At 34.6% G+C, this 12,527-nt stretch overlaps 1 protein-coding gene across 6 annotated transcripts in view; it reads right to left on the bottom strand.

Moving 5' to 3' along the window:
• Positions 1-12,527, bottom strand: part of DISP1 (dispatched RND transporter family member 1) — a 199,326-nt gene that overhangs the window by 67,377 nt on the left and 119,422 nt on the right. The window contains exon 1 of one of the 6 annotated variants that reach the window (XM_073011501.1): positions 8,091-8,453. The exons of the other annotated variants lie outside the window; for them this stretch is intronic. The gene's annotated coding sequence lies outside the window, so the exon portion shown is untranslated. Of the gene's footprint in view, positions 1-8,090; positions 8,454-12,527 lie in introns of those variants that run through there. 6 annotated transcript variants of the gene reach the window in all.

Genomic DNA, 12,527 nt, shown 5'->3' on the forward strand with positions numbered 1-12,527 from the left:
TCAACAGACAATCACATATCACCTAAGGATGGGGACATGTCCTGAGACATGCGTCATCGGGTGATTTCACCATTGTGTGGTCATCACAGTGGACTTCCATAAACCTAGATGCTGTAGCCACAGTTAGGCTATATGGCATGGTCTATTGCTTCTAGGCTACAAACCTCTACAGCATGTTACTGTACTAAATACTGTAGACAACTGTAATGCAGGGATTTATCTACTACACATATCTAAACATAAATAATAAAAAATGATGATAAACATATCTAAACATAAAAAGGTAATGTGCTGCACTCCAGTGTTACCATGGCTAGGCGATAGGAGTTTTTCATCTCCATTATAACATGGGACCAACATGGTATATGTGGTCTATCACTGACCAAAATGTCCTTATGTGGCACATGACTGCATCATACACCAAAATATGTTAATGACACACAATTTGTACAAAGGATGCAATCAAACTAGATGGCTCCCAGAATAGAAATAGCGTTAAGAAAACCTCATAGCAGCTACTTGGAATTGGCGGTCAGAACTGCTAGTGTGGCCAGAAAACTGCCAAGGTAAAATCTAAATGTACTGTTGAAGAGAATACACAGACCTGTTCCAATTACCACAGTAACCACTTAGCAAAGCCATCACTATCCTTAACAAACACAGGGATCATATAGCCTGAAGGAACACCATTTTCATCCCCATCAACTGTTACAATTGTACACCTCTTTGCTATTTCCAAAGCACTTTCTCACAAATGATCTCACTTGAGTTGATCCTCCTAATAGCCCTCTGGAAAAACGGGGGTGGGGGGCAGGCATTACCACTCCATTTTGCAAGAGAAAACAACACAGAGATTCTAAGTAAGGTGCTCAAAGTCACACATTGATGATAAATGAAGCTAGGAAGCATAATGCCAAGGTTTTGAGAGCTTTCTGATAAACTGTATTCTGTACACTCACATGATGTATTTTAGAATAACTCTTTGCTTCACCAGATTCCTAATACCAAACTTAAGAATAAATACCAAGACTGGATCACCAACAAGATCCCTTGTTGTAGCCAACCATCTTTTTCAGAAGAGTCATGCTCCCTCTAGCAGTTTCATTAGATAAATACAAAACACCAAACCAGGGCTTCCAAATATGAGGATCACCTAGAGATGTAGTTAGAATAAAGATTTGATACAGTACATCAGGGGTAAGGCAACAAGTCTCCAACAACATGTCCATACTGCTGATACCTGGAATATATTTTGCATAGTAAGAGAAAACCACAAACTAGGTGAGGAGACTACAAGAGAATTATACTTCAGGTATGGCAAGATACGCACAATTAAATCAGAACGAACAAAAATAAGTAGGGAAGGTTAACAACTGACAGAAATAAAGGCCCATTTTTCTATTTAAGGCAGATAAATGTAACAAATTTAACAACAGAGGTTCTAATCGATAATCAAGTTTAATCATGGCTTGTATCATGACTCCCAAACTGTTTTTCGTGCATGCAAACAACAGCTGTTAGGATTTTGATCTCTTTAGTGCAACTCCTATACACGGACTAAAGCACCTGCCTAGTTAACTGAGACACACATTTTTCCCTCTCAAGTGGCACTAGATATTAAAAGATGGATATATAAAGAGACCGTAAGTCTTTCTTTACATCAGGTATAAAGGCAGTCTGGTGATACCTGTATCCATTATTTACCAAACCTGTTTTAATATGAAATGGTTCCTCTACAATTGCTTCATGCTTATCCTAAAATATGGACTAATTTCTGACTACTGGTACCATGTTGGCCTATTAACATTTAGTGTTATGGCCAGAGAAATAAGTAGCTGCTCTAAATGCCAACAGAAATTGATAGAGAACTGTAAGCATTTCTGTAGAGGGGCTATGTAGAAGCCAAATCAGGCAAGTTTTGTCTCTAGGAATACTTTTCCCTTCAAAGGGCTATTAAGATTTTTTAAAATCATCTCACTATGTCAAGTCACTTTTTTCACAATACCCCTATGAATTTATTATTAAACCTATTACAGAGAAAACTGAGAATCAAAAATATTAAAGTAACTAATCCAAATCACATGATTCAATCTCAGACCAGTATGACTCTAAAGGTAAGGCTTTTCCACTACCTCAAGATGCCTCTAGAGCAATGCCAAGTCCAACTAGCTTTTATAGGACCACAAGAGGCTACTGATGTAAAATTCTGTCTGAAGGTCCACATGAAAAGTAGCCTATGAATTCGATATTTCCCAAGATTGTTTTAAAAGGTACAATTCAGCAATCAAGAGTGTCAGAGACGTATTTCACTAAATTAAGGAAAGGTGTTATCCATCCATATATCATATTATGCAAACTTTAAAAAGCAAGGCAATAGATTGATCTTTGTTGTTATGTAGTATACTGACTATTTAAGAATAATGTAATTGTGACGTTACAGCAAAATCTGTATCTTTAATGAAAGAAACAGACACTTGTGAGGAACTAGAAAGGATGGTCTTAAATGAAGAAATATAATCTTTTTCCCTTCTGAGACAAATTACATTTTCTTATTTTCCTTTAAGTTTGTAAACTTTCTACTGTTAAACTGTCCTTCATGAGAATACTTATAAATAGCTTCACCAAATCACTCATTGCAAAGGACTATACAAAAATAAGGTGTTAATTCTAGTATTCCCCTTAAGCATAAACTGCAATAAGTTGAAAGCCATTTTCCCAAAGAAACAACATTATATATTTGAAGATCTATACCACTAAATATATATTTCATAAGAGCCTACTAGGTATTGGTTAGCTTTCTGCCACACTAGGAGAAAGCCAACTGAGTTCCAGGAAATATGAAAATGAAGGTTAGCATTCTTTTACAATGAGAACATACTGTTCTTAATATTCAATTTATGGGTAGTTTCAACTTCTGATGATAAGCACCACCTTTGAAAATGAAATATACCTAACGGTTTTAGATAACCTCTATTAATATAATTACATACATGATATATATTGATAGAGGCACTAAGATATATGGATAAACTGTAAATGTTTTGTTTCAATATTCATGGTATTTACAAACAGCTTAATGATACAGAAGAAAAATTAAAGTTTCCAGATAAAGTTTCCCCCTAGAGTTACAACAAAAAATATGAAAGTAAAATAACCTTAATGATATTGCAGTGTATCTGCCATAACAAATCTGAAAGCCCTACATTTGGAAAGCAGTATTACTGCTAGAAATGAGTTAGGCTGTAAAAGCAGAAATTTTCATATATAGGGGCGAGTGATAGAAATTTCAGGGTTGTAGAAACATCAATTTCATTTTTGTCATTTTGTTTTACATCCAATGTACCTTTGGTCAATGTGGGAACAGAAATGTGGGTATAAAATGAAGTTTACCTCTTTCAATCTCAGATAAATGATATCAGTGATATTCTCCATTTAGCATAAACATTTATCTTCCTAAATACATATTTCAAGAGCACTCTCACAATATTGCAATTATTATTATTATTATTATTATTATTATTATTTTTTTTTTGAGACGGAGTCTCGCTTTGTCGCCCAGGCTGGAGTGCAGTGGCGCGATCTCGGCTCACTGCAAGCTCCGCCTCCCGGGTTCCCGCCATTCTCCGGCCTCAGCCTCCGAGTAGCTGGGACTACAGGCGCCCGCCACCTCGCCCGGCTAATTTTTTGTATTTCTTAGTAGAGACGGGGTTTCACCATGTTAGCCAGGATGATCTCGATCTCCTGACCTCGTGATCCACCCGTCTCGGCCTCCCAAAGTGCTGGGATTACAGGCTTGAGCCACCGCGCCCGGCAATATTGCAATTATTAAAGCACTTTTCAGAGATCTCTTTTCCAGGTTCATCCACAAAAATTATCATTCCATGTAATATTCACCACTTCTCTCCACACTCAGTTGTAAGTACTGTGCCCATAAGCATCAATGCTGGAAAGAAAGAGGTAGGGGAGACTTCTTATAGCTTTGCACTTCTATTTCAGATGAGTTTAAATTCCATTAAGCTGCACTGATTTCTTTTGAACCCTAAGTTTGGAGAATTATGTGAAACTGTATAACCAAAAATATACAAAATAAAACTAGAGAAACTTTCTATAATCAGGGATGTCAAACAATGGTCACTTTAAAAAAATTCTACAAAGTTCTCCTATATAAGCAGTTATTTGACCCTAAAACTAGCCAAAACATTTAACCAGGCTCTGCTATAAGTCTTAAGGTATGCATTAAATATGAATATTCATAAAATTACAAGTCTATCACAGCAGTCTCATCCCTGGCTGCACATTAGAATCACTGCAGTAATATTAAAAAAATTATGATAAAAGGGTCCTGGCCCCAGAGATTGAGGTTCTGATTTAATTCATATTGTAGCGAAGTGTGGCCATTAGCATTTTTTAAAGCATCCTGGGTGATTTTAACATGCAGTCAGAGCTGAGAGCCACTGATTTATACTTTATATAATTAATGCTGATCAACTTATAAGAGCAAGCAACTGCCACTCAAAATATTCAACATTCTGAAAATACTGCTTGAAATGCAGAATATTGTTGCATATTAGAAAACAGTTGGACCTGGCACTCTAAGTTTATACTATTTTTACTTTTTTTTATTGCTCTTGTTACAATGAAAAGAGATTTCATCTGCAGTACTTCTTAAGCTGGAAGGGTGGGGACAAGGGTGCAACAAGGAGAAAGCCTTAATAAGATACTAGCTCAAGCAAGACAACAGTGCAGACTTTATGTGGAACAATGTTGTGGAAATGTGAAACAAGTTGCCATAAAGCCTTTATTATTTATTAATCTTTTGAAGAAAATCTGGGAAGTAGCTAATTTGACTAATGAGTTTATTTAACACTCAAGAAAAAGTATGTCCTCAATGTCTGGTCAGTCTCTAAAATGAAGGCTCAAGATCCTCTAATAAAAGAGTATGTTCCCTAAAGTTCCATGCCAGGAAAAAAAAAAAAAAAAAAGATTTCTGGTGGCATTTTAAGCATCTTAAACTTTCCAATTCTAGGGTTAGACAGTCTCCAGATACCAGGACTGTTATTTAGCCTCACATACCCACCAAATAAGAATTACAAGATGGTTTGTTAATAAACAGGATCCTTAAGATGTGATAGGTGTGTCTTTAGGCCATGAGATTTCATTTGAAACTATTTTGTCTCAACTAAAATCACAAAATGGGCAGCTTTACAACTGAGCAATCTAACTGTATCACTATAGCTCTTCCCCAGTAGAAACAGGATCATATTACTGAGCTTAATAAATGTTGTTGAACACATCACAAGCATGTCTAAAAGATACCACGCATGTTTAATACTTCACACATCTCAAAACCTCAAAACTTAGCAGCCCAAAGGGGGAAAAAAACACCACTGAGGTAAATCAAAGTAAGAAAATTTTACTCCCACACATTGTTAGGCAAAAGAATGTGAGAGAATTTTAAAAATGTCCTTCATAAAGCCAAAAACTGAGATCAATCACCATAAAGCACTTAAAAGTTGTTTGATTTAGATGGTAGTGTGTTGTTTTTTAATACCACACTTAGAATAATCTAAACTTTTCCCACAAATGTTTAGTATCTAATACCCCACTCCCTGCTGTTTTGTGAAGTTTGAGAAGTAGCAAATCAAATTTCCTAGAGCAGCTCCCCAAATGGGTTCTTCCCTGCAGAGTCCAGCAAATAATGTCTTATGAGTATCCTTTAGTCTACTGAGCAACTTGGGAAACATCACTCAAGGTATTTGTATAAAACACAATTAAAGAAAACTCTGAGATTTGCTTCAAGCTTAGAAAAACATCAAATTTATAAAGACTTTATTCTTACTTGAATTGAATCAGTAAATTCACTCTTAATAAGAGCCTGGGTGCAACTTTTATAAATCTTTCTCTATTCCTTAAATTATTACTATAAATGCTCAGGAGTTCTGCTGTTTGCTTTCTTGTATATATTAGATGAACTGAAATTACATTTACTATTGTGTGGGATTCTTGTTTGCTTACAAAGGTAATTAAATCATATTTTTCAGTTAAATGTCCTTATGTAGCAATCATTTTGGTAAGCACCTGCTAGGTTCCTTATACAGTTTTCTTGGAATCTAAATATGAGCCTGTAATACATAAGCCTGTTTAATAGTGATTAAAATAAGAGAATAGAAATCAAGAAGGAGAGAACAAAAAGCCACCATCTTCTCCGAGTCTAGCTTTTCTAATTTATTTTAGTTGCTCTGTCTTATATTTTTTCCAAAAGGCTGATAGACTAAGGAGCTCATATGTCTTGATCCTAAACAACTCGCTTTTGCTTCTTGTGTTAGAATGTAATCAGGAATTGCATTTTTTTCAAAAATAGAAAATGTTCATATCATCTGTATATCAAGGCTGTCCATCATCCACACTGAATTACAAGAATCATACAGCAAGAATGCTCAGATCCAGCCCCAGAACTCAAAGCAGTTAGAACACAAGGTAAAGAAGTGATGCATAGCAAACACTGAAAAGCAGATTTCCCCAAAAGGCTCAACCGGTTCAATATAAACTGCAAAGCAAGTGAGATTAGATTTAAATTTTGGATGAATCCACTTTATAATACGTATTTCCCAGACTGAATTAAAGTAAACATGTATTTTCTAAACTACTTTGTAGGTCAATCACTTCAGACACTGAAAACATTACACATTTTTTCATAATCAATGCAAATAGTTCATGATAACAATTCTAAAACTGGGGTCTAAGATGTGAGCTATATGATGCATAGAAGATACATAAAAATATCTTTTTTAATACTAAAACAAAAAGTCCCAAATAAAGTAAAATCAATAAAATATCCCAATATTTGATATGTTGGCAATAAAAGCAATCTAAGATAATCTATTGGAGATGCAAGACTAAAAAAAACATGAAATAATGCAAAAAGTTTTAACATTTTAGAAAGTAGAAATGTGTCGCCAGATATTAAAACCACGGGAAGTAGAAAACCCACTACCTGCAAGTGAAACACTCATAAATTTAGAGCTTATTTACATAGTTTAGTGATTTGCCAGCCATCAAAGGGAACTGTAGTTTTCTTAATTATAAATAGTATGATCTAAAATAACATTTTGTGGGTAAAAAGGACACGTTTCATTCTTTTTCGTTCCACAAGAATACCTATTTGTAAAATTTTTTAGCAAATTGTAAAGTATGTTCTCTATTTCTTGGATTATCATTGAATGAAGTCATTTATGATCAGTGATGTGCAAGAAATACTCAGTTTTCACTAAATTTCTCTGTTTAATTTTTAATGTATATTTTACACCAAACATAAACATATTTCACGTTAAACTAATTTGAATTTTTCTACCAGTTGCAAATAAATTATCCATTCTCATTTTAAGCAAAAGTCAATATAGCGAATATATTTTGACTTGTACTTTAAATAGTAAATCCAATCATAACACAGTCACTATTGTAGTTACCATATAATGCATGAAACATTTAAACAACTAAAACCTAGTTTGAAGGCCTTTACCAAGCTGTGTATCTGAAATGAACTCTGATAAGAATTACTTGCTGTTGAAGGTTAGTTCACAAGAGGGTATCTTCACCAAACTACTCTCTTTGCAGGAGGGAAGATGCTAATAATTTTCTATTTTATTATAACATTTAATTCACAAAAGTGACTAATGTGATTCCTACAATGCTACATTTATTTTTCTATCATCTAGTAATGGCAAGCACATATTTTCAAAATTTTCTGATTTAGATAGTAGTTAAATAAGAATCTCAAAGTATAAAACAAACTTCTTTAAAGCTTAGGTTTCCTTCCAACTTCACAAAGACATGACATTTTAATAAACTTAAGAAATGGCTGGCCTTACCTTACGGTGTTAGACTACAATTTAAATAAACTTCACAAGATTTTAATGTGTTAAAATGCCAAATGCTGTTCAAAGTTTACACTGGGGAAAAAAAAACAGTCAGCTGGAATTTTAAATACAATCCTAGAAACGAAGTTCAGTTTTTAAATAAATTCTCCTAAAATAACAAATTCACACGCATTTCTCACACATATATTCACACAGCAAGAGTAAATGTATTACCTTTATGTTAAAAGAGGGAACTTCTCTGGCTCAGTTTGGTGCAAATGATTGCAGTAGCAACAGCGGCAACTGACTGCAGGATCACAGCACAGCAGAAAGCAATGAGTTGGCAGGAGCAGCTCCACAGAGCGGCAGGACAGACTGAATGACAAGCACATGCAGATTGCTTTGAATTAGGCATGTTAGGGGCTGGAACTTTCAGTGTTTGCCCTCCAATAGGACAGGAGAGTTTTTCTCCTACTTAACCCCTTGGGGCAAGGTCTTAATAATGGTAACAGCTGGCATACAGAGGGGCTTGATCTGAGCACAAGGTCAGCAAGCCAGGATATGAAGGTGACATGTAATTTCTAGCCTTTTCCTGCTTCCACAGGGAAATTGCATGAAGGTCTGTTTTTAGTTATAACTTCCTTTGATCTTTTGGATTTTAAGTTACTTAGTAGATTAAAGCCATGTTAGCTGATATTATTTGCTTGCTTAGCCTGACTTAAGTGTTACAGATTCAGTTTTCTAACACACAGTGCTACTACATTTAAAATAACACAAATAAACACCAATCTGCATTTATTTCCAAGTTCCAGGGATTCCTGTGTTCTTTCACAAAATGGCTTGAGACCCTACTTTTAGGACAGAAAGTTCATGGTTTTAAAAAGAGGCGAATCTTCTTTTAAAATGTTAGAGCCAGTTTTAAGTATTTTTCTTCCATTTTCCAAACAAAAACAGCAGTTTGTTAAATAACTTTGACACTGCTTTTTTAAATGTTGGCCCTCATGATGCCAGTATTTAAAATCCCACAACCACAATATAAAAATCTCTTAAATACTACAAACAAATGGTTTAAATTTACAAATGACATCCCTTAGCAAGTAAGTTATAATTTATTGAAACCGTGAAATCTAACTCTTCATGACTTCGGTAATAAAAATGTGTATGCAATTCTTTTAGCAGGATGTACTGAGTAACTATATGAGGATAGCAGTTTCAAAAATTTCAAAAGCATAAGCAATCAAAGAAAAAATAGATAAAATTGGACTTCATCAAGATAAACTTTTGAAGATCAAAAGACAGGATCAAGAAAATGAAAACACAGAATGGGAGAAAATATTTGCAAGTCATATATCTAAGAGTCTAGTATTCAGAATATATATTTAAAAGCTCTTACAACTCAACAATAAAAAGACAAATAATCCAATTTAAAAGAGGTAAAGTGTTTGAATAGACACATCTCTAAAGAAGAAATACAAATGGCCAATATGCACATGAAAAGATGTTCAACGTCATTAGTGATTTAGGGAAATACAAATCAAAACCACTTATAAGTGGTATCTTATTAGATAACATGCTTTAGCTTCTGCAAAAAAAAAAAAAAAATAGCTTGGTACTTCCTCAAAATATTAAACATAGAACCACCATATGACCCAGCAATTCCACTCCCAGTACAGTTGATCCTCATTATTTGTGGATTCTATATTTGCAAATATGATTATTCACTATAAATTATTTGTAACCCCCAAATAATCCTCATGGTGCTTTCACAGTCATTCAGACGTGTGAATTGGCAGAGCGGTAAAAAATGTGAGTCACCCAAACAAGACTACCCTCTCGTGTTTGGCTCTCATACTGTAAACAAGTCTCCCTTTTCCGGTTGATTTGGTGCCACGTTTTTCATATTTTGTGCTTTTTTTGGTGATTTCACTGTTTCAAATAGCCCCCAAGTGTAATGCTGAAGTGCTGCCTACTCTTTCTAAGCACAAGAAGGCTGTGACAGGCCTTGTCACATACAGAAAATATACCTGGTTAGGTAAGCCGCTTTGTTCAGGCATGAGTTATGGCGCTGTTAGGCATGCACTCAATGTTAATGAATCAGCAATAAATATAAGATGTCTTTAAAAAGAAACACACATAAAACAAGGTTACATATTGATCAATCGATGAAAATGTGACCAGAATCTTACAAGAACCTAATCCTGTATTTCTCCGAGAACCAGTAATTCAGTATTCACTAATTCAGTGTTTGCAGTGACTTTATGAACTACCACAAATAATGAGAACTACCTGTATATACCCAAGAGAAAATATGTTCATACAAAAACCTGTACATGAATGTTCATAGTGCCTTATTCATAACTGCCAAAAGTAGAAACAACCTAAATATCCATTAACTGATGAGTGGATAAACAACATGTGTACATCTATCCAATAGAATATTATTCAGCCATAAAAATAATGAAGCACTGATACATGCTACAACACGGATGAACCTTGAAAACACTGTGTTAAGTGAAAGAAACAAAAGGCCACATATTTTATGATTCCATTTATATGAAATATCCAGCAGAGGCAAATCCATAGAGACAAAATGTAGGTTAGTGGTTGTTGGGCGCTGAGGGGTGGAGACAGGGGTGGAGTGACTACAAATAGGTATGGAGTTTATTTTTGGATGGTGAAAATGTTATAGAATTAGATAATGGTGATGTTTGCACAGTCTTGTGAAAACACTAAAAACCACTGAAATGTCTACTTTAAAATGGTGAATTTTTTGGTATGTGACTTATATCTCAATTTTAAAAATAAGGAAGGTATAAAGTTCCGGTCGTTAGACCAGTGGTTCCTAACTTGAGTGTGCAGGAGGATTCCCTGGAGGGCTGCTGAAAACAGATTCCTGAGTCCCATCCCCCAAAATTCTGATTCTGAAGGTCTGGGGTAGGGCTTGAGAATTTGCTTTTCTAGTAAGTCCTCAGGATGCTGCTGCTGCTGCTGCTGTTCTGGGACCCACATTTTGAGAACCATTGTATGTCTGAGCTCCTAGAGGGTAGGAAAGGTAACTTTCATCCCTGTTTCTCCTAATTCACCTAAAACAGAGCCAATCTTGGGGGGAAGAGGACAGCGAAAAGGAAGAGTGAAATATTTACTTGAGGAAACATATTAAAGGAGTCAGTCCCTAAAATCTTAGGATATGCTGATTTCATGTCATATGTATGCCAAATGTTATAATACCAAAAATTCCCATGACAAAAAGGAATTAAAGAATTAAAATAAAAATGAAGGTATTTTAACACTCTTTGATCATCTGAACAGTATTTTGGTTCACTTTATTAAAGCAGCTAATCCTATTTCACTGTGCTTTTCCTTTCAAGAAATGCAAACAAAGGTTCTAGAGTTGTTGATCCTATAAAGAAATCCCTTAAATTAAATAAAGTGTCACAAAAACCAAAGACCTGTATTCTCTAACTCAGAACTTGTAAATTCTTATTTACATTTTAATCAAAATTACAGATTTGTATGTCTAATCACTTCATTTAAACATTTGGGGTCCATGTAAAAATAGACAAGTTAAAGTACATTTTTGGTATTGTCACATGGGACACAATTATTTTATAAATAAATATTATTCCCAATTACTTCAATATGTTCCTCAATATATTATTCAAAGTGAAAAGAAGAGTACTAGTGACCTTACAATGTTCTAATATTTTCTGAAAACAGTATTCTTTTTGTCTTAGATCCTACTATTTAGGTATCTTTCTTCATTATTAGGAAGACAAGGGCATGGGGGAGGGAAAAAGAGACCAGAGCCAGCAGGAGACATACAACACTTGGTACTTTTAAAAAAGTGATAAAACAGCTGCTGATTAACAAACTCTTTCCCAGCTGCATCTAGTCAAAAATGCAATTCCGGATTCTGTTACCTTTATTAACATTTAAAAGTCTTGTCTATTTATCTTTTTTCTTAGCATTAAGTGTCAAACAGTTATGAATAAGTAAACTGTGGTATATTGTAGATACTGCTTCAGCAAGATTTTTCTTTCAGTATGGTCAGATTAATATTTTAGTAATTTGGAAGTATAGGTTCAGAAAAACTAATCATACAAAAGTTCTGAAGATAATATTCTATATTGTATTTTGATGTTTCCAGAGTACAAATAGTTCCATACCCACTGAAAACTTCAGACCAGAGCATTATGCTGCCCAAGTCATAGCCCAGTGCAGGGAATCACTGAAGACTTGAAGTTAGTCTCAGCTCTATCACTCACTGGCTATGTAACCTTGAACTAATCACTGAATCAAGAGATTACAGTCTCCTTATCTACAAAATCCAAACATTAGATGAGATGATCTCATAGGTCCCTGCTGGCTCTGAATTCAGTTTTTATGAATTTGGATATCACTGCAAATAGATAAGATAAATCCCAACTTTACTACTCAAATCTGGATTATTTAAGAAAAGACCACGCATTCAAAGTTCAGTTAGCAAGTCTGGAGCAAAGACCATATTCCAAGCAAATTGGAGGGAAAAAAAAAAATCAAGGGATGCTGAAATTCCTCCACAACAATTTGGAAATATATACATCTGTCTTATATAGTCCTCTCACCCAATGACGAACATTTCTTTCTTATCTCATTTCCTGTTGAAAATTCTACCTCTAAAATCTACCATTT

The sequence above is a fragment of the Chlorocebus sabaeus genome, chromosome 25 (assembly GCF_047675955.1).
Source record: "Chlorocebus sabaeus isolate Y175 chromosome 25, mChlSab1.0.hap1, whole genome shotgun sequence".
Lineage (NCBI taxonomy): Eukaryota > Metazoa > Chordata > Mammalia > Primates > Cercopithecidae > Chlorocebus > Chlorocebus sabaeus.